The sequence below is a fragment of the Eretmochelys imbricata genome, chromosome 23 (genome assembly GCF_965152235.1).
Source record: "Eretmochelys imbricata isolate rEreImb1 chromosome 23, rEreImb1.hap1, whole genome shotgun sequence".
Lineage (NCBI taxonomy): Eukaryota > Metazoa > Chordata > Testudines > Cheloniidae > Eretmochelys > Eretmochelys imbricata.
The window spans coordinates 8,357,751-8,383,719 of record NC_135594.1 but is presented as its reverse complement, the minus strand read 5'-3'; the positions used below and the strand labels follow the sequence as shown (position 1 = coordinate 8,383,719).

Genomic DNA, 25,969 nt, shown 5'->3' with positions numbered 1-25,969 from the left:
CTAGTCCAGGCCCTGGCGGCTGGAGCTCTGGGGGGCATGTAAAGCCCAGGAAGGGGCTCAAGGGCCTCAAGCAAGAGGTTTCACTCCTGGGCCGGCCACAGCCCCGCTGCAGCCCCGGAACAGACTCAGCACAATCTCCCTTCCCATCCTCCCAGCATTGTAACACCTCCCCAAAACCCTGCGGGGCTGCCACAGCCCAGGCCCCCCAAGCCACCTTGCCTGGTCCCTAGGGTGTTTTGGCTGCTGGCCCCATGGAGCTCGGCCCAGGAGGGGTGAAGGATCCTGCGAGGCCCAGGGAGGGGAGGCTCTGGGTAGTCGCAGCCACAGGTACTCGGCCAGGAAGGCAGCCAGGATCTTGCAGAGGTTCTCCACAGTCGGGGGGTGCAGATTCTGCTCCGTGTCCTCCATCGTTTGCTAGACCCACGGGAAAGGGGTGGCGATGAGGTGCAGCACCGGCACTCCTGCGGCCAGACAGATACGTGGATAGTCAGCAGGGATCCAACCCAGGATCTGCATCACTGCAAGCACCAGCCTCTACTGCTGGAGCTACAAGAGTAATTCCACTATTGTCAGCAGTAGTAGACTATTATCCCCATGTGGCCCAGCCACTAGCGGGCGACGGGCGACATTCTAAATGCGCACACTGTCTCAGTAGATGGAGCCAGGCCCTTAGGCACGACCTGACCTTACGTCTAGGAGCCGTGTGCTCCCCTGACCTAGCAACGAGCAGCTGGCCAGGTGCATTATGGGAACCAGATTGGACAGAGACATCAAGCGAGTCAGGGCCAAGTGGCTAGATAGCAATGATATGTTTATAAAGTCTTTTACCCCCAAGGATCCCAGAGCCTAAGTTCAAAATGCAGCCACCTCTGGGGTGAAGTGTGCCAGGCAGGCAAACATCATCTATAAAGCATTTTACCCCTGTAAATAACACCTAGCTCTTGCATAGCCCTTGTCCTCAGGGGATCCCAAAGCACTTTACAAAGGGGGTCAGAATGATTCCCCCCACTTCACAGATGGGGAAACTGAGGAAGACAGCAGCAAAGTCACCCAGCAGGGCAGCGGCAAAGCCAGGACCTGAACCCAGGTCTCAGTCCCTTGCTCCACTCATGAGGCCAGGCTTGTGTGGGAGCCTGGGGGAGTCTCACCACGCTTTGTCTGCACACATTCTGCCCTGGCTCCCCCGGGGAGGCCTCCCCAGCTGTCCATCCCACACTGCTCTGCGCCTGGATGTCCGGTAGCATGGGGCAGGACAGGTACCTTTGCGAAGGAAGGGGACGTGGTCCTCTTCGACAGGCCCATAGACAGGCTCCCTCTGGACGTACGTCTGCTCCCGGGGGTGGGACTGCAGCAGGCCCAGCTGGTGCAGACGCTTCTCTGGGCGACACAGAGAAGAGAGTGAGGAATGGGCTGGTTCCTGGGACCTGCCAGGCTGGGGCACGGCAGAACGAGCCCCACAGGGGGCTACACCTGGCCGCTCACAACAGAGCTCCCTGAGGACATGGAGACACTGCCAGGGAGGGAGGGGAGATTTCAAACCTGACAAGTCGTGTTTGAGGGAAATAAAGTGTTGGTGAAAGATGCCAGGTCAACAGCCCCGGGGACTGAATCCCCAACTCCCAGCTCTGTCTCACAGCTGGGGATAGAGCCCAGGAGTCCTGGTTCCCAGCCCCCCTGCTCTAACCACTAGACCCCACTCCCCTCCCAGAGCTGGGCCTAGAACCCAGGCACCTTTATTCATTGTCAGACAGACACAGGACCATCAGGACTGGCGGGTGGGGGAGGAGGTAGCTGTCCCACTACAGGTGCCTGGGGGGGCAAGCCCCCTCCCACCCCTGGAAGAAAGGAAGGTTTGGTACTGATGCCGACGAGCCGGTCGAACCAGGAGGCGGTGAAGGGGAAGTGGTTCTGGATGGTCGGGTGGCGGGCCCCCAGCAGGTCCAGCAAGACAAACAGGCTCTGCAAGGAGGCAACGAGGGTTTAAATCTGTAGGGGCCCAGTCACCCCAGGAGGATCTAAGGGAGGGATTGGTACAAGATCCAGTGCAGACAGATTGAGCCCCCCGCCTACCCCGGACAGGCACCCCCACCATCTCCCTCCAGCCTGAAAGATCCCCCATGCAGAACTCCTCAGAGGGGCAGGCGGGCGGCTCTCACCATAGCCTGGAGCTGGCTGGTGCCCGGTTGGTGATGAGCCTTGGCCATGGACAGCCCGTACAGGGAATCCCTCTCACTCCACTCCCGGAAGGCGTCCTCGCCATCCAGGAACAGCAGCTGCAGCGTCACCTCAGAGCCCTGGGGAGAGACATGGGGATCACTCAACACCTGGCACTGCTGGACAGGTGAGGGGACTTCACCCAAGACAGCAGCAGAGCTAGGGATAGAACCCAGGAGTCCCGGCTCCCATCCCCCCCGGTTTTGCACACTAGACTCCATTCCTTTCCCCAAGACAAGAGTAGAACCCCCAACCTGGGAAACTCTCACCTGCTCCTTGGCCTTCAGCAGCTCCACGTCCAAGGCCGTGGCCAGTTCCAGCAGGATGGCACAGGGCACGGCCGAGTCGGTGGCCCCCAGGAAGGTGCGGCCCTGTCTTTCCCAAGCTGCCACCCCACTGGGCTTGAAACATCACCAGCTCCATCCAGCCCAGGGACCACATGGACAGGTACTGGGGCTGGGATGGGGACTCTGTGGAATCTCAGATTAAAGGAGCACCTTTACATTTGGGATGGAGGGGCTAGCTGCAGAGCAGGGAGGTCTTTCCTAAATTCCCCAGGCTTACCCTGATCTGAGGCTGTACAGAGGAGGCTCCCCAGCCAGCAGCTGCCTTATCAGAACTGTGTGCATTAGATAGATAGATAGATAGATAGATAGATAGATAGATAGATAGATAGATAGATAGATAGATAGATAGATAGATTCAGGGTAATGTATCAGAATCTGGCCCTCACCCCATTGCACTCAGCGGGTTTCTCTCGTTTTACCCTGGGGGAGAAGAGATCAGAACCCAAGACCGCCAGTTCCAAGAACTCCACAGACCTGTGTTGTCACTGGATTTATTACCAAGGGGACATTAGACAAGGGGAGGCACCAGAATACCCCTCTGTGGGACAGAATGACAGACTGAGGGGCAGGGTTTGTGTCTCCCGCTTTGAAGTCCTGTGTCTTTGTGCATGCAGAGCTCTGTGCAAAACCCACCATCTCTGTGAGCCCCAGGGTGGATGATGGCCCTGGGAGGAGCTGTGACCACCCTCTGAAAGAGTTGGTGCCAGGGCATAAGGGTTGTTCTGTACAAAGGAGGAGATTAAACTCCTCTGCAATACATATGTAACCCTTCTTCCAGTTCCAGCTCTGGCTTCAATATATAGGGGTTCCTCTCAAAATTATAACACAACACTGGCTTGAGGTCCCACCCAGAAATCTGGGAAAACTAAACACCAGCCCTGGGTGTTTCTAAGAAGCAATACTTCCTGTCTTGCAAGCACTGAGTCTGTGTGCGACAAAAGAAATATTTTATTAAGGGGAGAAGGAAGAATGGCATTAATTTGAGAAAACATGACAACAATGACTCAAACGTATGCAAACAACAGGTAAATCCCTGGGCCCAGGTGGAGCAGTGGCTTTGCCTCAGTTTCCCCCTTTCTGAAAGACCAGCGGACAAATGTCCCGTTAACACACCACTCCCCTTTCTGTCCATGACACCGCACTCTTAGTTTGCTGTCCACCATAAGTGAAGTCCTAGGGTCTAGGGGTGCCGTTAGGTGCATTCAGCTCCAGCCTTAGGGGAGGAATGCAGGAAAATCGAATGATGCCTCTGCCCACTCCGGTCACTGCCCACTCTGCCACTGCACACTGCTGTCACCTTCTGAAGTTTCTGCACTGCTCCAGCCCCAAGTGCTCTCAGCTCTTAGGTTATGGCTACGTTGCAAAAAATACCAGCAGCCACAAATCTCAAAGCCCAGGTCTACAGACTGAGGCTCTCATTATGGTACTAAAAATAGCCATGTAGTTGTTTCTACTGGGACTGGAGCCCAGGTTTCGGAGCCTGAGGAGGAATGTCTACACAGCCATTGTTAGGGCCGAAGCACAAGCCTGAGTCTGCAGACAAACCTCAGTGATTTCACTGGGTAGTGCAGAGCTCCAGCTGCTGCTGCCGTTTCTGCACTGTCTGGACAGCAATTCTGTCCAACAATAACGAAGGCTCAGCCCTTAATCTAGCTTCTCTCAGACCAAATAATCACTGAGCAAAACCAAAATCCCCGTTGATCACTACCAAGTGTTTCTCCAAACACCAGAGGAAAAGAATCACAATTTTCCAAAACCCTAGAAGGAGGGATCACACCACCACACTGACGGAGCGAATTAGGTTCATCTTAAGGTGACCACATCTCTTAGGGAATATTACATCCAGTGCTGCTGGCCTCTAGTCACACTGTGTATTGTGGGCCTAGCACAGTCATGGATTAGAAACACAGACATGTGCGCACAGTGACTGATTCTGCACTGCATAGAGAAAAACCGTAACCCCTAGATAACTGCAAATTCAACATAAGCAACTGCTTAGGTGTAACCCTTCTGCCGGGGGGAGTCAGCAGCAACCAGGGCTGGGTTCCTTTTGACAACACAACACAGAAACAGCTTGAGTCCCCACCCAGTAATCTGAAAAAAATTACACCCCCCACTTGGTACCTCTAAGAGCCAGTACGTCTCCTCTCACAAGCACTAAGTACATGTATAGAAGAGAAAACTTTTAATACAAGGGGAAAGGAACCTGGCATTACTTGGGAAAACACCACAAGCATGATTTGAAAACATCTGACCATGAATAAAACACCCACCCCAGAGTACATTGGCAGCATCCGTTTCCTCAGTCTCTCACCTTGCAATGTGACAGTCCGACAAACAAATGTCCCTTTAACACGCCAGTCCTCTCTCCCTCCACCGCATCCCACTCACAGTTGTCCTTGGTCAGTGAAAACCCAGTGTTTGGAGGTGTGTTTGCGTGAGTTAACCTCCCACCCCGGGGTGGGGGGGGGCAGCACTGAGCAGTGATTCAGCAGCCGTCGCTGTGCCGCTGTTCACTCTGCATCGCTGTCTGCCTTTGTTCACTCCACAGCCAGCCACTCCACCATCATTGACTGCACCGCCAGCCACCCCCCAGTGTTCCCTCTGCCACTCTCCGGCGCTCTGCCATCGGTCACCCTGCCACGGCCCTCTCCACTGCAACCTCTGGGATGTTTTGAAGTTCCACCACTTAACTCAGCTCTCAGCAATTCCAATTCTCAGTGATTCCAGCAGTTAGCGAGGCAACCTCGTTCACCAGAGACACTGTCCCACAACGGACCTAAGGCTTCATATTTAGACTGGGCTATCAGTGACGTCAGCTCGAGTGATCCAAACCAAGAGACTCTCAACTGGGCCTTAAGAAGCTCTGTTATTAAACAGTGCAGAGTCAAATGGCACGTAAAGCCAGATGGGCACAAATAGCCTCTCACATCTCCACTGGCCTTTGGCACCCCTACCTCCTGCTTATTGAATGCAGTTAACTTGAGAGTGACCCCCTCGTTCATGGCATACCAAGGTCAGTTCTGCTCCCTTTGATTCACAAAAGGATAACCACACTTTATTACCTCTGCCTCCGCAATAACAAAGTGATTTGCAATCTAGCACCAGACAAAAGTGATCATTTGGGCAAAGCAGCCCCATTATGTTGCTCACCTAGGCAGAGTGGGTGTGACTATTCAAACATGGTCAGTTCCTGATGTCTTCTCCCCAGCTCATCACTAGGTGTTGGGAAAGCTCATTCAGAGCCTGCTTACATAAGAACCTATAACTGCAATTTAACATAAACAGATTGAACACTCTTGAGCTGTGGGGGGGGAGTCCCAATTGCTGAGTCATTGTTTCCACCTTGTCACTCCCCTGGGTGCCCATTTTACCCCCTGCCCCAACAGAAGTCTCATTCTAATCCCACAGGAAGAAACAACTCCAGTGGGCTTGAAAGATCACCGACTCCAGCCAGCCTGGGGACCACACACACAGGTAAAGTGGGGCCTTGATGGGGACTCTCTGGAATCACAGATTAATGGGGTACCTTATAGATCTGGGGAAGAGAAGGGGGATCCCTGCCCCCATGGAGAGCTGCAGAGCTTCCCAGGAGGATGCTCCTTCTCTGGGGACACACAGAGAAGTCAGGGCCCAGCCACTGCAGCACCGGCACGGAACCCTCCCCAGCTGATAATATCCACTAACCCTCCCTGAATATTACAGGGACCATAAATCCTGAGCTGTGGGGGGGAGGGTCCCAATTGCTGAGTCATTGTTTCCATCTTGTCACTCCCCCGGGTGCCCATTTCACCCCCTGCCCCAACAGACTCTCATTCTAATCTCAGAGGAAGAAACTACTCCAGTGGGCTTGAAACATCACCGACTCCAGCCAGCCCGGGGACCACACACACAGGTAAAGTGGGGCCTCAATGGGACTTTGTGGAATCACAGACTAATGGGATACCTTATAGATTTTGAGGGGGGAGGGGGAGGGAGGATCCCTGCCCCTGGGAGTGCCGCAGAGCAGGGAGGCCTTTCATAAGGGGATGCTTTCTTTGGCTGCTCCTGATCTGGGGATGCATAGAGGAGTCGGGACTTAGGGGCTGCCTAGCCAGCTCCTACCTTGTCAGAGTTGCATTCATTAATAGATCGGTAGGTAGGTAGGTAGGTAGAGAGATAGATAGATATGGGGCAATGGATCAGAACCCATCTCTGACCCCACTGCAGTCACGAGGTAACTCCAGATTTATACTGGCAGAACTGAGATCAGAATCCAGCCCAGATACTTCCAAGAACTCCACAGACCTGTGCTGTTGCTGGGTTTATAATGCAGGGAACATTAGACAAGGGGAGGCAGCTGAATGCCCTAGGGCTGGGCACAGAGAGATCAAATGACAGACAGACAGACTGAGGAGCAAGGGTATATGTCTCCCCCATAGAAGTCCTGTGTCTTTGTGCATGCAGAGTTCTATCCCAAACCCTCCATCTCTGTGAGCCCCAGGGAGGTAATGGCCATGGGGTGCACCGTGACCATCCAGTGTGAGTGTAGGTACCAGGGCTGAGGGTTGTTCTGTACAAAGGAGGAGACCACGCCACGCTGCATCACATGGAAAGTCCTGCAGACATGACTGCGTTTCCCATCCGCAGTGTTATACAGGATGACAGCAGGAGCTACACCTGACGTTATGGCAGCACATCACAAGCCTTCATCTGGTCAGATCCCAGTGACCCTGTGGAGCTGGTGGTGAGAGGTGAGGGGCCTGGTTTGGAGTCCCCGCTCTCAGCCCTGTACCCAGCCCAGCCTTCACAGAGTCTATGCCCCAAGGAGATGCTCACAGCCAGGATCTGCCTGGGGCTTTACAGAGGGGATGCCCAGTGTGGGATCAGGAAATCAGTGGATTTGTCATGCAGCCGGGGGAAGCTGCAGCAGCAGCTGTTGATGTAAGGCAGAGGGAAGGGGGAACGCTGCCCCCAGGGCAAGCTGCAGAACAGTGAGGCCTTTCCCAGGGGGATGCTCCCTATCAGAGTATGCCCAGAGAAGTCAGGGCCAGCAGCTGCAGAACCAGTCCCTTCCCCAGCTGATAAAATCCAATAACCCCCTGGAGGTTAGAGTGACCATAAAGGCTTAGTCGAGGGGGGAGGGGCCCAATTGCTGAGTCGCTTTTTTTACCTCTTAGCTCCCCCTGATTACCCATTTCATCCCCTGCCCTGACAGGCTCTCATTCTAAACCTACAGGTGAAAACAACCTCACTGGGCTTGAAACATCACCGTATCCAATCAGCCCAGGGACCACACGGACAGGTACCTGAGTGGGGAAATCATGCCTCAGGAATCTACTAGAATGCTTTGAAGGGGTCCACAAGCATGTGGACAAGGGTGATCCAGTGGGTATAGTGTAATTAGATTTTGAGAAAGCCTTTCACAAGTTCCCTCACCAAAGGCTTTTAAGCAAAGTAAGTTCTCATGGGATAAGAGGGAAGGTGCTCTCCTGGATCAGTAACTGGTTAAGAGATAGGAAACAAAGGGTAGGAATAAATGGTCAATTATCAGAATGGAGAGAGTAAATAGTGGTGTGTCCCAGGGATGTGTACTGGAACAAATATTATTCAATATATTCATAAATGATTTGGGAAAAGGGGTAAACAGTGAGGTGGCAAAATTTGAAGATGACACAAAACGACTCAAGATAGTTAAGTCCCAAGCGGACCATTAAGAGTTACAAAGGGATCTCACAAAACTGGGTGTGTGGGCAACAAAATGGCAGATGAAATTCCATGTTGAGAAATGCAAAGTAATGCTCATTGGAAAACATAATCCAAACTAGACATATAAAATGGTGGGGTCTAAATTAACTGTTATCATTCAGGAAAGAGATCGTAGAGTCATTATGGATAGTTCTTTGAAAATATCCACTCAGTGTGCAGCAGCAGTCAAAAATGTGAACAGAATTCAGGGACTCATTAAGAAAGGGATAGATAATAAGACAGAAAATATCATACTGCCCCTCTATAAATCCATGGTATGCCCACATCTTGAATACTGTGTGCAGATGTTGTTGCCCCATATCAAAAAAGATATGCTGGAATTGGAAAAGGTACAGAAAAGGGCAACAAAAATGATTGGCAGGCATGGAACAGTTCCATATGAGGGAAGATTAATAAGACAGGGACTTTTCAGCTTGGAAAAGAGACAACTAACCGGGGCGGGGGGGAGAGGGGGATGGTAGAGGTCTGTAAAATCATGACTGGTGTGGAGAAAGTAAATAAGGCAGTGTTATTTACTCCTTCTCATAACACAAGAACCAGGGGTCACCAAATGAAATTACTAGGCAGCGGGTTTAAAACAAACAAAAGGAAGTACTTCTTCACACAACACATAGTCAACCTGTGGAACTCTTTGCCAGACGATGCTGTGAAGGCCAAGACTATAACAGCGTTCCAAAAAAAAACCCCTAGATAAATTGATGGAGGATAGGCCCATCCATGGCTATTAGCCAAGATGGGCAGGAATGGTGTCCCTAGCCTCTGTTTGCCAGAAGCTGGGGATGGGTGACATGGGATGGGTCACTTGTTGATTACCTGTTCTGTTCATTCCTTCTGGGGCACCTGGCATTGGCCACTGTCCGAAGACAGGTTACTGGGCTAGATGGACCTTTGCTCTTACATAGTATGGCCACTCTTATGTTCTTATGGGATAGGGACTCTGTGGAATCACAGATTAAAGGGGCAACTCTAGATCTGAGGGAGGCAGAGGCGGGATCCCTGACCCCAGGGTTAGCTGCAGAGCAGAGAGGTCTTTCAGGTCTGTTCCTGTTCTGGGGGCGCACAGAGGAGTTGGGGCTCAGAGGCTGCCCAGCTGGCCTCTTCCATCTATCCTTCATTAAATAGCTAGATGGGTAGCTAGATCCAGGGGTAATGGATCAGAATCCGGCCCTCAACCCATTGCTGTCAGAGGGTGACTCTGGATTAACCCTGGAGGAGCTGAGTTCAGAATCCATCCCTGATACTTCCAAGAACTCCACAGACCTGTGCTGTCCTTTCACAGCCCTCACGAAGCACCTGGATTTCACCTGGGGCAACATCCTCCGTCTGGGTCTGGTCTCCGGGGTTCTGCTGGCCCTGCTGCTGATCATGGCCGAGGCTGGTTACTGCTGGAAGGAGACTCCAGGTGGCATGACCCCCCTCTCTTATCCCTTCCCCCACCCCAGGACAAGGCCCCCCAAGTCTGCCAAGCCCCTCTGAACATGGGGGTACCTCATCTGCACATAACCCTTGGGCAGCTGGCCCAGCTCCTGTACCACCTGTCAGTGGGGGGAGGAGTCAGACCAGGGTGTCCCCTGCACACACTGAGGCTGCTATGAAGGGTGTGTGATGTCCAGAGATGCCCCTTCCCACTGTGAGCTGGAGCCACCCCAATGCCTGGCCCTACCCCACTCTGAATGCCCCAAGTGGGTAGGTCTGTGGTGGCGGGTGGGGGGTGGGGGTGGGGGGCAGTGCACACAGACACTAGGTCTCTTTCTGGCCAGCAGCTCCCACCTCTCCAGCCCCTGGAAACCTACCCACCCTGGGCAGCTGTCTTGTCCTCCCCTCCCCTCAATCCCATCCCAGTCAGGGGGCTTGGGCCTGTGGGGTGACACTGGCCCCTCTAACCCGCCGTCTCTCTGTGCTTACAGGGGAGCCTGGATCCAGCCATGCAGAGATGAAGATCTCCCTGGGGGAAGAGCCCTATCTGCTTGGAGGGCTCCACAGGGCAGAAAAGCCACTCTCCCTTCCCCCAGGAAATCCCTGCTTCAGGGAATCCACATTTATTCCATGGTGCTCCCAACTCAACAGCCAGACCCCTGGGAGCAAACCCTCGACCCCCTGCACCGAGCACACCAGCCCCTGTGGCACCAGCTAAGGGAGCACCTGCCAGGGCCCCAGGGGGTGGGGAAGCAGGGCCGTAGCAGAGCCCCGTGCAGGGAAGGGGCTGCCTATGTCTGTGGGAAGCCCAGGGTGGGATGTGGGGGGCTGGGCGCTGTATAGGGCCCCTTCAATAAATAACCCCTTCCCTGCCAGATTCCCTGCTCCTCCTGCTCCCTGCTGGGGACATGACCTGAGAAGATGAGGGAAGGCCGTTAGTGCTTCCTTAGCCAGAGCATTTGCTTCCCGACTTCAGGGGATGAGCCGGATCCCTGAGTATGCCCCGGAGCCAATGTCAGACTAGGGGGGTGGAGCAGAGCGAGATTCCCTGATCATAAGAATGGCCATACTGGGTCTGTTCAGCCCAGTGTCCTGTCTGCTGGGGGGAGCATGGGGCAGGGGATCTGGGTGCAGGGAGAAGGGGACAGGAGACACCTCGGGGACATGTTAATGCTGGGGCCATTTCTCCCCAGACTCAGGAATCGCTCTGATACCAGAAAAAAGAAAAGGAGGACTTGTGGCACCTCAGAGACTAACAAATTTATTTAAGCATAAGCATCCGATGAAGTGAGCTGTAGCTCACGAAAGCTTATGCTCAAATAAATTTGTTAGTCTCTAAGGTGCCACAAGTCCTCCTTTTCTTTTTGCGGATACCGACTAACACGGCTGCTACTCTGAAATCTGATACCAGAAGGGATCTGCTGTCCTGAGCCCGGCACCGTCCAGCCCAACATGTGGCTTTCCGTGCACATGCAGCCAATCTGTCACCTCCAGGGAAAACAGCCACCTCGGCCAATGTGTGAGCACGACCCAGCACCCACTTGGGAATGGGATGGGGCAAAGAAGAGCCGGAGACAGCCCTTCCTGGATGGGCACCGACACTGCAGAATCCCAGCTCCTGAGATAGAGTGACCAGCCCTCTGTGCATGGGGACATGAGGTCTGGCCCCTGGCACTGAAATAAAGTCATTTACTGCTCCCCCAACCCCGGGGTGTCTGTCCTGGTCTCTCTCTGGAGCTTCAGTTCTCTTTTGCCTCAGTCCCTGCAGTAGGGTCCCCCACTCTATACATCACCCGGCTCCCTCCCCCAGCTCTCACCCCCTCCCCAGTAGCTGATCCCATCTCTGTAGGGATGGACCCTACAGTCCTGGATCCCATCTGCCCCCTCGGACCTTCTCCCCAGCTCTCCTGGGCCCTGCTGGGTCACCAGAAGGATTTTTCTCCACCCCCCCTCATCACCCCTCCTCAGCCTGGTGGGAGGGAGTGTCTCCCAGCACCCCAGTCTCTGAAGAGCCCCCAGAATCCTCCCAGAATTTCCAGAGCATTCTCTGCCCTATATATCCCCTGGGTGGCTCCTGCCCCTACCGATGGAGCTGCCCCTCAGGCCATCAGGGGCAGAATTGTTCTTCCCAACCCTGCTGAGCCATGGCAGCAGGAGCTGGTGTGTGTGGGGGGGGTTATGCTCTGTACCTCGGGGGAACATCATACACCCCCATGTTCATCCTTGTAAAATGACTGTGTGGTATCCAATCCAAAGTTTGTCATGTCGGCTGTCTTTGGATGGAGAATCCAGTACGTCCTTTGGTCCATTGTTCCAGTGTTAATTACTCTCTCTCTTAACAAATTGTTGCTAGATTTTCAGTCTGAATTTGTTTGGCTTCAACTTCCAGCCAATGCATCTTGTTATACCTTTAAAAAGTGTTGCATTCTAATAGTTGATGTTTAACATCCTCGCTAGGTGCAACTGGAATAGAAAGTATTTCACTATTACTGTAGGATATGGTACGTCATTCCACTTCTTCCCAAATACAGAACAGAAAGATTTGTAATACTTCTCCTTTTTCTGCATCATGATTTTCAGTTGTACCATCCTCATCTCCAACTGCACTAAAACTGATTGCTAGGATATTTTGTTTTCCATATGTTTCAAGAACTCCTTATTGTCCTTATCCTAAAATGCCATTGATTTTTCGTTGATATTGTTAGATTTTTCTTATCAAGTGTCTACAATTCCAAACTCCTCAGTTGCACCTATTGAGATGAAGTTCCCCATTTCCTAGTTGTTTAATATTATTATTTGTTATTTCTGCTTTCACTTCCACTGATAACCAGGATGGGGGTTTAGCTGAAGAAGCCACTTTCACAATTTGCTGAATTTTGTGTTTTGGGGGCATCTGATACATCTTAAACCATGCCCCAGCATTGGTCACATTTAGGGTTGCCAACTTTCTATTTGCAGACAACTGGACCTCCCTTCCCTGCCTCTTTCCCAAAGTCCCTGTCCCTTTCCCACCGCTTTTCACAAGACCCCGCCCCTGCCCCATCCTTTCCCTCAAGCCCCTACCCCTGTTCGCTCCTCTCCTCCCCATCCCGCCCCTCACTGCTCTCTCTCCTCCCCCTTCCTTGTAGCTGGCTCCTCTCCTCTCCACTTCCCTTCTCTACTCCCACTGGGATCCCTCTGTCACAGAGCTGCAGCCTGACATGAAGTCTCCTGCCTGCCCAGATGCAAGTAGGAGGCGGCCTCAGCTGAGCGGGGTCTGGCTCGGGTTGATGACTCGGCACCTCTCCCTTCCCGCCCGCAGTAACCAGATTATTGGTGTCTGGTCAGTACATCTGACTGGACACTGCCAAGTCCCCTTTTTGACCGGACTTTCTGGTTGAAAATTGGGTACCTGGCAACCCTAGTCACATTTTCATCGGTCAAAACAAGGTCTAATATCCAATTACCCTGACTAGGTTGCAATATTTATTTTTATTTACTCTGGGATGAAAGATGCGAATGTAGCCCCTGATCTAACTGCAGCCCTCAGGGACTCCAGAATGACCTGAGGGGAGCTAAAAGAAAAGGAGGACTTGTGGCACCTTAGAGACTAGTCTCTAAGGTGCCACAAGTCCTCCTTTTCTTTTTGTGAATACAGACTAACATGGCTGTTACTCTGAAACCTGAGGGGAGCTGAGATCAGACTCTAGCCCTGTTACCTTTGCAGGCGATGAGTGACTCTGGCTTGACCCCGGGCAACCTGATCAGGGTGCAGGATATTGTTTCCATTTTGGAGTGAAGGTTCAGGTCTCAGCTCCTCTTTTCCCTGACTCAGCTCCCCATTATTAAGACAAACGTTCCCCCAGCCCTCTGGCCCCTTTGGTACTCAGCACCCGGCCTCTCACGCTGCCTGAACAGCCAACTCACCCTTGTCTCCGATCCTGCCCCACTGACACAAGTGCTGGCCTCAGACCCTCGCCCAAGCTGGCACTCATGGAGAAAAAGGGCAGTGAGCTCACACCACATGATGGGACAGCGAGGGACCCCTCAGTGCTGCTCCAAATACCCCAGTCCCCAGCTCCATGGAGCCTGATGCCCCAGGAGCTCAAATGAGGAACTGAGCAGGGGGCGGCAGGCACAGGGAGCCTGTGATGCTCAGGGAGAGCAAACCAAGGTCCCTGCCACTCCCAACAAACCACATCCCCATCAACTGCTGCCCACGTCTCTGTGCTGCACAGGGGACACCCAGGGGAACTGGGGGGATGAGCTGTGTTAATTCCACCAACCTGACCAGACCAGAATCTGGGTGCAAGCTGTTACCCCCAACTCTGCTGGATCTGGGACTGTAGGGGTCTGGTGGTCAGAGCATGTGTTACACTGCCAGACCAGGGATGGTTTTAAAAATGGAATTTTATTAAACTTAATGTCCAACTCCCCAAACAAACGCAGGCTGCAACCCGCTGGGTCCCCCTGGAGAACGACAGAAACCCTCCTGGGGGTGCAGCTTGCATCCCCACTGTTCCTCTTTAGCCTCGCTAGCAGATCTCCAAACCCTTAAAGGGACAGGGCACAGCCTTAGAGATACAGGATGCAGGTATGTAGAACCCTGACATTCCCATATCAGTGCTACACTCCTCCTGTGGAAATATAATATCCCCCAAATATTCCCATTAACAAAATATAAAACATTCCGTCCAGCCATTTGGCTTATTAGCAGACACCTATGACTTCCACAAGCTCGTGGTTTCGGTCTCAGATGAGCTTTTGTCTTGCTCCTTTTTCATCAGATCTGGAAACTTTTGCATCTCTCTTTGGTTTAATTCACATTAAGCAGGAAATGTCTGTGTCAAGGGTTGTTCCATTGCCCAGCCAAATAGCCAGTTCTGAACAGTTTAAATCCCCAGAGATCCTCAAATCTTATGAAATACCAGCTCCCACATGGTAAGTGGTATAACCATATAAGACAAAGTCATTAACATAAAAAATATCTACTCAAGAAACATAAAACTAACTATGTAGCGCTATCGACCCCTTTTCTAGAGCAATATCCAAACCAGAAGCCAATGTCTCTTCATTTACATTAATCTTGGAGAGAATGCAGGGTAAGATACAGGAATAGGTACTGGGTACAGCATGTAAACACAAGGATAAAGCCATGGTGCATTCACCAGTAGCTGGAATTAGACACTGATGAGTAGGTTCATAGGTCAGTGTCTGGGGGGTTCTTCCCTCTCTAGTCAGAGGACCTCATGTGACAATGGATTGTTCTCGAGATCTGTCCTCTTGTGCACTGATGGTTTCCGGGTCCATGGTCACATTTTGCCATTCATGTCTTTCATTGGCTGATGTGGATGTCACATCAGACTAGTCATCTGTCTTCAAGTTTACAAGATCAACAACACCTCCATTTCCCAGCCGTGGAAGGAATGTTTCTGCCTCTGAATTCAGAGTCACCATGCCATGGGTACCATGTTGTTTGTCTTCGCTCTCACTGTCAGAATCACTGGAGTCCAAATTCTGTCCTTATAGAGGCTTGGTCTACACTACAGCCTACTTCAGTATCACTTACGTCACTCAGGGGTGTGATTAATCCACACCCTCTGAGTGACATAGTTATACCGACCTTAACCCCCTGTGTAGACAGTGCTCTCCCGCCCACATAGCTACTGCCTCTCGCAGGGGTGGACTTATTATGCTGACAGGAGAGCGCTCTCCCATCAGCATAGAGCATCTTCACCAGATGCGCTACAGTGGAGCAGCTGCATCGGTGCATCTGTGCTGCTGTAGCGTTTCTAGCAGAGACTCGCCCTTAGATTTCCAGTTTTGCTGATTTACCTTGATCTCTGTATCTTCTGCAGTGGTGCTGTGCAGCACAGTGTCATATCCAAGGGCAAGAAAACCCAGAGAAGCAAAAACTTGTGGTGACAAACTCTATCACCTCCTTTTCCACCTTCTGCCTTTACTCTGTGAACTCTCCCCTTTCCTTTCATGTTCTAACATGAATTTTATCTTCCCAATAGGATGTTAGTTTGCCTGGTCCCCTTCCTGACAAGTACTCCTGTCCCCTGGCCAGAGGGCAGCACCATACACTTTCTGACCATAATGATTCTTACCATGAATAGCAGAGTTTTGAGAACATATTGAGGCCAGTTCATAAACGTCTTTCAATTGCTGTTTCTGTCTCTCAGCATATTCTTTATGGTTCCTAGGTGCAGATTCAGAGTTCATAGGTAGAGCAAATGCAATGACAATAGACTACCAGCTGTCCTTTGATCAGCCAAAGTCAGGAATAGAAGACATAGCCTTTAAAGCCTGCGGTGGTGCAGAGATATCTAGTAAGAGTCCCTGTGATAAATGAAGATGGGGGGAGCTCCTTTTTATGGACACCCAGCCAGCCAGTTAGCTATAAAGTCCCTCTTGGTGGCTGTTCTCTGCTTGCTTTACCTGTAAAGGCTTAAAAAGTCCCCCAGGTAAAGGAAAGGGAGTGGGCACCTGACCAAAAGAGCCAATGGGAAGGCTAGAACTTTTTAAAATGGGGTAAAAACATCTGATGTTGTTCTCCAGGAAAGAGGGGGACGGGGAGCAGTTATGCTATGAGAAGCTTTAAGCCAGATATGATCATAGAGCATCAGATCATTCCTAGAACAACTTATTTGGAACCCCCAGATGTGTAAGTAGATCAGGAATGTTTAGAAAGACACAATTAGGTTTATTTCTGTTTATTTCTTATGGCTAGTGGACTCCTCTGTGCTAACCCCAGGTGCTTTTGTTTGCTTGTAACCTTTAAGCTGAACCCCCAAGAAAGCTATTTTGCGTGCTTAATTTTTGGAATTGCTCTTTTAAAATCTAGCAAAAGCCAAAGTTCCAGATGTATTTTCTTTCTTTTTGTTTCTAATAAAATTTACCTTTTTTAAGAACAGGATTGAGTTTTTGGTGTCCTAAGAGGTTTGTGCATGTTGTTTAATTAGCTGGGGGCAACAACTAATTTCCTTTGTTTTCTTTCTCAACTCTTCTCCCGAGTGGGTGGCGGTGAAAGGGCTTGAGGGTACCCCAGAGGAAGGAATTCACAAGTGCGCCTTCCTGGGCTCTCAAAGGGGTTCTGCACTTGGGTGGTGGCAACATCTATCCATCCAAGGTCAGAGAGAAGCTGTAACCTTGGGAGTTTAATACAAGCCTGGAGTGGCCAGTATTAATTTTTTGAATCCTAGCAGGCCCCCACCTTGTGCCAGAGTGGGGAATCAGCCTTGACAGTCCCAGTCTTTCAAACAGGATTCAAGTTCCGCTTAGTACAAGCCATGCTATGGCATCCGTTTTATTGGAAGTTTTTCTTCTGCTGTTTATTGTAAGAGTTGCTTTGGCAGGAAGGACCAGAAGAGCAATGGAGGAATAACCCGGCCATGGCCAAGATAAGAAGCAAAGGCCAATGACCACAAGGGGGGTTCGAATGCAGCCATACAGAGCACAACGGATTAGCAGTCCATCGCCTTAACCAGTCAGCCAGGCCATCAGTTAAAAGGGCTCTGGTGTCACCAGCTGTCCTTTGATCTGCTGAAGACAGTGCTGAAGCCTGTAATCATGCTAGTGTTGGGGAAGCCTCCTGCAAGACTCCCATTCTCGAGAGGTGGCTGTGAGTCCTGGCGGGTGAAAGACATGCTACGGCAATTGCTCCCTAGCTGTTGCCACCAGAACAAGGAGGAAAGGCCAAAGATAAATGTGGTGTTTGAAATCACATGGGCAGATCACAATGGAAGTGCTGGGACATCAGTTGGGGGGTGTGTGTGTGGCTGAGTCACATGACTGACCCCATAACATGTGCTGTGTCTGTTTCTGGAGGATGCCCCCAGGTGGCTCCCGCAGGTCCCAGCCCTGGGTTATAAATAGGCTTCATAGAACTCAATTTTTAATTTTTTTTCTTTATAATTTTGACAATGTCAATGTTGATTTTTAAGGGTTTTTAAATTTTTGTTATCAGTTTAAATGTCCACTATTGGTTAAAATCATGGGTTTTCAGCAACGTTTTTATATTTATTGATTTATATTTCACAGTGGAGGGAATTAAAGGGGGGGTCAGACAATAATTATTTAATGGCAGTAGATGTTGAGATGCAAAAAGTTAAAGCTTTCTAACCATTAAGACACAAATTGGCATAATCACATGTCAAAATATACAGTAAATATCCCAAAATCAACCTCTAACAATGTCTCGAGCAGCATTTCTCTTACTTTGCTTATCTGCAAATGTATGATTATTATCGATGGAAATATTTTCTTGTGGGTTTGTGTGCATGCAGGGAACTTGATGTTTACTGATATTTCCCAATAACAATCTCATCCATCCAAGCCTAGTTCTAAACAGAGCCCCGCGCTGCGCGTGAGATGAGGATGGAGCGCGGGCTGTGGTTGCAGGCTTTGGTCCCTGTTCCCAGCACAGGAGTTTCTCCTCCCCCAACCCCAACCCCATCCCCTCGGCCCTGGCAGTATTTATAGACACACAACCCCAGGGAGGGCAGGCAAACAGCACCCTTTGGGACAGGCCCACAGCTCTCTCCTGCTGGATACGGCTCCCTCTCCCCAGGCCAGGTCCTGCAGGAATGAAAATTAAACCCTTATGAAGTGAATGTGTCACTGCTCACACACGGGGCCGGACTCTGTTCTGGGGACAGGAGCACGATCCCAGAATGACACTGCTGCAAGCCGTGGGGTTCCTCTGTATTTACACACACACACAGAGCAGTGTGACTGAAGAGCGTGGACTGGGGTGTGTGCGGGAGGGCCATTTTACATAGTCGCCTCGCAGTCTCTACGGGACATGGGCACAGAGAGCGGGAGCTGCCATAGCAATGTTCCCTCTCATTTTTTCCATCCATGTGCAAAATAAATTTTGTTATGTGCACCGAGGTATGTGCCTATGGGTGCCATCAGTAGAAACAAAAAAACTAGATAGAATATATATTTTTAAAAAGTTACCATAGGGATAATTACTCCAGCCAGGACAGGTTAGGCCTTTTAGAACTCACTACTCAAAGCATTAAATTTAAGGGGAAGAGAAATGAAAAATATGAAATGCACAAACCAGTCAAAACACTAAAATCACACACTTTGAAAGAATAAAATTACAGAGAATATATGTGCATTACAGGAAGTACGAAGAAGTAACAACAACAATAATACGAGTATGTGTTGGGAGGTGAGTGTGAAAGAGACTGTGTGTTTGTGTGAGAGAGAGAGAGAGACAGACAATGTGAGCTGGCTGCTGGGGAAATCTCAGAAACAGTGCATGTCCCTTTAAGAAAGGCACTCAGTCACACTCACCGTTCAGGGCTCTGTCTTTAAGGGCTTGTCTACACTGGCACTTTACAGCGCTGCAAGTTTCTCACTCAGGGGTGTGAAAAAACACCCCCCTGAGCCCTGCAAGTTTCAGCGCTGTGGAGTGCCAGTGTAGACAGTGCACCAGCACTGGGAGCCGTGCTCCTCCGTGCTATTCCCCGCGTGGAGGTGGGTTTTTAGAGCGCTTTAACGTTGCCAGTGAAGACGCCCTCAGATAAAGTTCAGATCTCACCACAGAGGAGCGCCTGCGGGCTGCTTCTTGGAGCTACTCCTTGTTGCCCCATGTTTATCAGTTACCGCCCCCCCCCGCCCCATCTATTCTCATTAGTGAGTTACTCCCCCGGCCCCGAGTCTCATGGACACATCGCTGCACAGTTACGCAGCCCACAGACCCCTCTCTAATCCCAGCCGCCCTCTGGTCTGCCCCGGTGACCCAGGAACTTCTTGGTGCCAACTGACCGAGGGCAGAGGGGTGCACAGAGTTTTATGGGATCCCCTGGGTGAGATATATGCACAATAGCTCACCAAAGGGTGGCCTGAGAGGTCTCTACCAAGAGTCCGTAGCCCACTGGGCATCTTCATTGCTGCAGGGTGTTTGTATGGGACATAGCTTAAGAGAGATGTGAAAAGTGAGAGATTAGGCTCCAGAAGTGTTGAAGAAAAGCTCATCTCCTGTGCCATGGCAATCCCTTCGGCTGAGCCAATCAGCACACAGAACAAAGCACAGCTGTGGAGACAGGTTATATGCACTGTCTGGGCCAGGTGTGGGCCTGAGAATCTGCAAAGGGCTCATAGATCATAGAATATCAGGGTTGGAAGGGACCCCAGGAGGTCATCTAGTCCAACCCCCTGCTCAAAGCAGGACCAATCCCCAACTCACAACCCTGGGTTTAACAGGCCAATGCTCAAACCACTGAGCTATCCTTCCCCCCAGCTACACTTCCAGTGGCTTGGCTACACTTACAGTGCTGCTTAGAGAAGACGCTACCTATGAGAGAGTTTCTCAGCGTGGGTACTCTACCTCCATGAGAGGTGGTAGCTAGGCCAAAGGGAGAAGCCCTCCTGTCGACACAGCGCTGTCTGCACTGTGGGATAGGTCAGTATAACTGCGTAGCTCAGGGATGTGGATTTTCCACACCCTTGATCGATGTAGTTAGACTAACATACACTGATAGTGTAGACCAAGCCTAGGACAAAGGACCCCGAGGGTAAGTCTGCAAAGAGACACCTCCTCTGGGAAGAGACAATGGTCTGAACCTAGAAAGAAAGAGGAGAGGGGACAAGAGCTTCCTTTCACCCAGGAGATGGCTGACAGTGTTTGTCTCAGGAACAGGAGATCACAGCCAAGCCTGGAGTAAAACCCTGGAAGGCTTTGGGGTGAGCGTTGCTCTATCAGACATAAAAATATCTCGTTCAGTGAGTCTAGGCTCTAGTCAAGGTGGTTTGATTTTATTGGCCATGGAACCATTTCTTTCCAACCCTTCTCCTTGCTACTCCTCGAATCTCTACACTCTGTGAAATCACTTGTCCTTGGTGTCCCTATGAAGGGATCTAGAGCTGTGCGTTGATCGGGGTGGTCATTGGAGTTGGAGCTGGTCAGCTGGGGGCCCTGTTCCTTTGGGAGCAGCGGATCTGTGACTGCTGTGAGTGCCCTGCGGGACAGGGGCTGGGTGCTGCAGGGGGATGCTCGGAGGGCTGGGGGCTGGAGTGTGCCTATTGCCAACCTGGAGAGAGATCACCCTGCGAGGCCTAGAGGGCACAGCTTGTGTGGCCTGTAGCCGGGAGAGTCGGAGAGCTGATCCCTGGTGGGCACAGACAAGGCTTGATCATGCCAGGGGCAGCTGGTAGTGAAGTGCCTCACAGCCCCGGGTGCCCCCAGGGACTGTCATGGGCCCCCAAAACCTCCGAATTCCTCTTCTTACTCCTCCTCCCTGCCATTCCTCTCAGCATATGGGGGCTCTCCCCTGCCATTCCCTGCAGGCCTCTCCTGTTGCTCCGGGTCAGGCTGAGTGACGGCTCTTTTCTCCACGTTGCAGGTGATGATCAGGGCAGCCGTCATGAGGAGCAGGACCAGGGTGGAGCGCAGGATCCAGACCCAGAGCAGAACAGCAGGTCCTGGAACATGGGAGAGAGCGGGGTGAGAGGTCACGCGCCATGGGGCTGAGTGTGGGAGCAAATGCACAGGACAAGTCCCACTCCCCGCCTGGCTGGACGGGTCTTTGTTGAGTGCTTCCCACCCACACCACATACATGGGGTGTGTGTTCGGGGCATTTCACCCAGCAACGATGCATCCTGGACAAGCCAGGGGGAGGCCTTTGACTGACCCCAGCCCTACTGGTTAGAGGTCTCATGTAACCCTTCCTGGCTCCGCTCCTGCGAGGATCTTCCTCACTGCTTCCTCTTTGCCCCCTGGTATCCTGCCCTAGCACCTGGTCAGCTGGTGTCAGTCCCCTGCTCTGCACCCTTGGGGCCCTTTCTGAGACGTGCCAGCAACTGGAATCTGGGCTGTTACATTGGGGACTAAACTGGGGACCTCCAGAGTCGAAAACATCAGCTGCTGTTTCATGAACTAAAGAACCAAGCCTCTGACATCTTTGGCTGTAACAAGCCACAGCCTCTGTGGCTAGGCAGTGAGAGAAACTTGTAACACACTCACCACTGGGTTAGGCTGTCGCCCTGGGGCTGCTCCCAATTAGGACAGGCCAAAATTGTCTAATCTCAGTGCAAGGCTTCCCCCTTCTTACAGAGAAATCACACAGAACTAAAGAAAACTGGTTATCTTTGGCAGAAGCTTCCCCTCCAGAGTTGCTGGCCCCAAGTATATCTGTAGATGTACAGATTATGGTTCCCTTCAATAATCTGAAACCCGTATATAAATCAGAAGCAAAATGTCAGAAATTACCACAGAAGTACGTGGGCGTGAAAGCAATAGACTGGGGTTTCTTTCTAGGACACAGGCTTCGTAAAATCACCCCATAAATCTTAGATTCTACTCCTCAATGTCTGACTTAAAGAACATTGACATCACACAAAATTTCAGGTGTATATGCCTCCCCCCCCCCCCAAAAAAAAAACCTGAAACTTTGTGTCATGTCAATGTACTAAACCTAACAACTAAGATAATGCTATATAAACATATTCCCCCTGGGTGTGCAGGGGGGAGGGAGGTGCTGGGGGGGATGGCCTGGGGGTCACTGCGAGTGCTGAGGGGCAGCCCAGGGGGTGCCATGAGAGCTGGGGGGCTGGTCTGTGGGGGCTCCACAGGTGCTCAGGTGGGAGCAGCCCGGGACCCCTGCTGGTGATGTGGGGGGGATTGGCGGGGCTGACAGGCTCCCTACCCGGCTTCTTGGAAGTGGTGACATGTCCCTCCCTAAGCTCCTAGCTCCGCAGGCTACCAGCTCCGCAGCTCCCATTGGCTGGGAACTACGGCTAATAGGAGCTGTGGAGGCGGCACCTGCGGGCAGAGGTAGAGCACAGAGCTAGGTGCAGAGAGAGGGAGGGACATGTTGTCGCTTCTGGGGAGCCCCCCCCCCAGAGCCCTTCCCCTCTCCTATGCCCCAACCCCAAGCCCTGAGCCCCCTCCGCACCCAAACTCCTGCTGCTGCGGGGCTCGGGGGGCAGTGACCCAAGACTGCCCCAGCAGCAGCTGTTGTGTCTGGCCCAGGGGCTGCCTGAGCTGCTCGGGCAGCCCTGGAGCCAGCCACACCGGGCGCTGCAGAAGTCACGGCGGTAACATCCGTGACCTCCATGACAATCTCGCAGCCTTATCTATGACATGTCTTAGATATTGGGTTCTGAGGTGTATTGAAAACTGTGGCAGAATTGAGGGCAATCACTTTAATTTGTGAGCTAGTTCCTAGTACTGCTTGTGGGCTTGTGGGCTCCGAGGAAAGTCATATGATTTCTGTCAGTCTGGATTGTAAGAGCCAGCCCAGAGTAAAGTTGTATGAGGAGTGTCTCGCTTCCTTAGGGAGCAGCCTGCTTTGTCTCTCTCTGGTTTTGCTGTTGTCACTCTGAATTCTAAGAAATAATCGTCGTATTATGCTTTAACCTTCCAACAAGAGTATTGATGTTTTTATTTAACTTCTCTATGTATATGCTGGTAACATCACAGGGCAATCACCCATTTGATGGCCAGCCAGTAGGGGAGGAAGCATAGGGCATGATGTCACATGGCTTCTGGAGTTGATGGTTTAGGCAGGGACACCATCTGCCTCCACTTCTAAAGATTAATGGCCCCGCTTCCTCTGGAGTACTTTGACAATTCCACGGCACTGTCCATGGAGTTTCATCCAATCAGGATTGATTAGGTCATCTTTTTATGACAGATTATTTACCCAATACAGCAAATGTCATGAAGAAATTGGAAGAAATCCAGAAGAATCATTCAATCTACAACTGTACATTGCTGGCTGTCTACTGGAAGTCCCAAAATATCAATCAGCCTCCGCGGATCATGTCACTTTGAGGAAAATGATTGTAAGATCTTCTGATCATGAATGGAGTAAATGGTTAAACAACAAAATTGTTGAGCACTTGATAAAAGGTCTAAGCTAAAAATCTATTAAAATTTGAAAACCACAAATATGTAATAAAATTCAGAGCTGGAGCTGAATTCTGCAGCTTAATTATTAACACACATATTCAAGCACCCAATCTGACATTTTACACCAAAAAGGTTTATGTCCTCCAGTTTAGGGCAAGCAAACAAACAAAGATCTCTTCGTAATCAGTAAATTAATTTCCCTTATTTTCCACTGACCTGAGTAAAAATCAAAATAGTTGTTAAAACACCACTTTTACAGGCAAAAGAGCTTTCTTTATCTCAACACAAAGGTGGGATTTTAAATTCTCCCAGGATCCCACAAATTGTAGAGTCATTACATGTGACTGTTTGAAATCATCATATGGGGACACCAAAAAAATCAATGATCAAATAAATAAAAGAACGTCTTGTGCCACATGCAGACTAGAGGGCTCTAGCAGCTCACCAGGCTTTATTGTTACTCAGAAAGTAGAAAATGGACCAGCTCCTCAGTTGGTCTGAATCAGTTGAGTTCCACCAAAGTCCAGGTGAGGAAAGATGAACTCAGAGCCCAAATCCGCACGAGGTCCTGGCTTCCCTCAGCTCCAGTTGGGCCTACTGAGATTTGCAGCTGCTCAGCACCTTGCTTGATTAGTCCTTTAAGCTTTAAAGCATGTGACCAGGAAAACCACTGGTAAACTAAGGGAGTCACTGAAAAATTGAAGCTGATTTGAGAAACCCTAATGTCCTGAATTCACAGGCTATGCAAGTGGTGGTGTGAACTGGACATTAGGAATACATTGTCCAGAAAACAGATACTAATTGGAACCCTACTGAACTGGGTTCCAAAACTCCTGTTGACTTCAATGGGCTTTGGATCAGACCCTGAGTAATTGATATGCCTTTTTCACCTTGTGCCCAGCCTCACAAAGTAAAATATACAAAACCTAAATTTCTTCCACATGATACTGGGCAGAGACATATATATAAGGGGCTAACTCTGCTCTCACTGAAATCGATGGAAGCTTTTCTCTTGCATTCAAAGGAATTAAGATCTAGTTGGTACTAGGACTAAAATATTTTAGCTCTATCTATTAATAGATTCATAGACATTAAAGGCCAGAAGGGACTTGATGATTTGACCGCCTGCATAACAGAAGCGATATCTGTATCTCCAGCCTGCAACTTTTGTTGTGCTAGAACATGTCTTTTAGAAAGAGACATCGAGTCTTGCTTTAGAGACTTCAAGCCATGGAGAATCCACCACATATTAAATGAGTTCCCTGCCTGAGCACCTGTTCCCTTACCATGGAGTCTCTAAAATGAAATAAGCCCTAGAACATAAACGAGAGAGATGGGTCGGAGCTGCAATATTCAAAGGCAGATTTTGAGCTTCCTCTTTCCCAGTGCCAAGAAAAGATGGAAGGGATTTTAACTCAGGGTTTTGACCAAGGTCATTAGATAGGGGAGAATTGCAAAATATGGGTCTGGATAATGTGTGCCCAGAACTTAGAGATGCAGCCACAAGTAGTTTATAATTTAGCATCATTTCCTGCTGTGCATGTGCCCGGGGTGTTTTTCAAATGGCCACAACCGGGTTAGTTTACCCCCATCTGCTCTGAACTTCAAGCAAAGTCCATATGACATTCCTGACGATGCACCTGACAAATTTCTCATTTAAGGATTGATCCATTTTTTGAAGAGGTTAAACCTGTTCTTCACCTCCATAAAACTCAGAAAGGGCTGGTGGAATCTTGTTCAACCATTAAATAAAATAAAACAAAACAATTAGCGTTGAGCTGGACTTCAGGAATGGAGAGTTCAGCACAAGAGATGGAAGTTTTGAAACTTTTACTCTAGTTGCCACTGGCTGCTCCCACTGCACCCCCACTGCCTGCCCCCTGAGTGCTAAGCAGCCCTCCCTTCATTCAGCGTGTTACCTGGTGCACTCAGGTACTGGCGGGCACTGGGGAGAGAAGTCTTCTCTTGGTTCCTGTCGTCCTTGTGCTGGTAGCGGCAGAAATACTCCCCTGGGCTCTCTGGAGACACTGGCTGGGCTGACTCAAAGATTAATTTGTTTCTGTCCTTGGGCAGCATTAAAATTTCCTTGCTGTCCTTACAGAAGATGACGCGCGTCACTGAGGTGTCCATAGGGACGAAGCACAGCAGTATGATGGTGTCCCCTTGGAGGGTAGGGCCCTTGTTCAGGATCAGTGTCGGGGCAGGGAGGTCACCTTCGTGGGGAGGAAACATTATTTGGTGAAACAGCTCCTCTCTCATGGAGCTGACATTTGAATTATGGCAGAGACTAGCCAGGCCCTTGTGTGTCACCCTGGACTGGGCTCACCTCAGCCTGGGACTTTCTGCCATGGGGAAGAAGGGTCTCACTCTCATGAGCCGGATTTGTAAATT

At 50.6% G+C, this 25,969-nt stretch overlaps 1 pseudogene; it reads right to left on the bottom strand.

Moving 5' to 3' along the window:
- On the bottom strand, positions 1–25,708 carry LOC144279292 (glutaminyl-peptide cyclotransferase-like; annotated as a pseudogene).
- Between the last annotated feature and the right edge of the window lie 261 nt (positions 25,709–25,969).